The sequence below is a fragment of the Mus pahari genome, chromosome 10, assembly GCF_900095145.1.
Source record: "Mus pahari chromosome 10, PAHARI_EIJ_v1.1, whole genome shotgun sequence".
Classification (NCBI taxonomy): domain Eukaryota; kingdom Metazoa; phylum Chordata; class Mammalia; order Rodentia; family Muridae; genus Mus; species Mus pahari.
The window spans coordinates 58,713,967-58,715,239 of NC_034599.1; the positions used below are offsets into that span (position 1 = coordinate 58,713,967).

Here is a 1,273-nt window from a genome sequence, read left to right on the forward strand (position 1 = left end):
TCCATGACACAGGGCAACAACACAATATCTGAGAGAAGTCTCAGTGAGGATCCAGTATTATCAGTGTAGCAGAAGCCAGGGGCCTCAAACCAGACCAATGACTCATTGCAATGAGCATTTGCAAGAAAAGCTGTTTGGACAAAGGGCATACTGTGTGACACACTGCAACATACTGCAGTTTCCACAGTGAGTTGTTTTTCTTTTTGGGGGGTTTTTTTGGTTTTTTTTAAAATCATGATTGTTAATTATTTCCAATTCTTTCTACTTTCTAGCCCTAGAATAGTGGCAAAAGGTGTGTTCCAGCTTTCTGAATTGGAGCTGTGGCCCAGCAGGTCTGCAAGCTCAGAGAAGGGTCTGAGGGGACCGTGCTGTTATCTGTCTGCTGACTTCTCTCTGACATGGGAGCTGCTGGCCTCACCCCTAATCCCCTCCATGTATTCCGGGGATGGAAGTGAGCTCCTTAGGTGGAGGTAACCTCCTTAGGTGAGTGCCACAGTACGGGCCTGAGTTCTCCACAGCCACACGCACAGGCGCAGGTGCACAGGCAGCTGATAAAGGACGGTTCTCGGTTCTCTCGCACTGCCACGGCTGGCAGTAGCTTAGCTCCACACAGGGCCTTCTCAGAGATGGAGGCTTCTGCTCATCTTCAGAAAAAAACAAAAGGAGAAAGAGAAGAGAAGAGCAGTGGGCGTGGCTGCTTCCATTCCTCCACTGAGCCTTCTGAGTAGCAGCAGCCCCTCCATCCCACTGTCTGCCCATTGTCAGCCTCTGTGCGGACAGCCACACCCTCGCAGGCCAATAGCCGGTTGCCTTATTTATTAGCTACAGCAGAAAGCTGGTCCCAAATGCGACCCAGCCCGTCTAACATGGTGTCCAGCATCTCTTTGCTCAGCTCCACGGTCACAGCCAAGATGGAGGGGTTCTCTCCACACAGACTAGGGTCCTCCGGGATCTTCATCTGGAGCAGGCATGTGGGGACAGCCATGCGGCTGATGCTGTCAGAGGAGGTTTTGATAGCCACTCCCCAGTCCAGGTCCACCAGGCAAGGCAGAGAGATCTGGTTTGCTTGGGCTTCGGTTCTCCAAGTCGCTATGTGCTCCAGGATGATTTTCGTCAGCAGGTTTTTGAAGTTTGGGTGGAAATTTTCTGGAAAGAGAGCCAGAATCGCCTCAGCAGAGGACAGGTCACAAAAGGCCACCAGCCTAGTGGTGCAGAGCCTGGAGCAGTTGCTAGCCTCTTCCTGGGTCACAGACAAGCTGGAACATGTATTATC

The 1,273-nt window shown here is 51.8% G+C and overlaps 1 pseudogene; it reads right to left on the reverse strand.

Moving 5' to 3' along the window:
• Window positions 1-716: 716 nt before the first annotated feature.
• On the reverse strand, window positions 717-1,267 carry LOC110328592 (annotated as a pseudogene).
• Window positions 1,268-1,273: the final 6 nt, after the last annotated feature.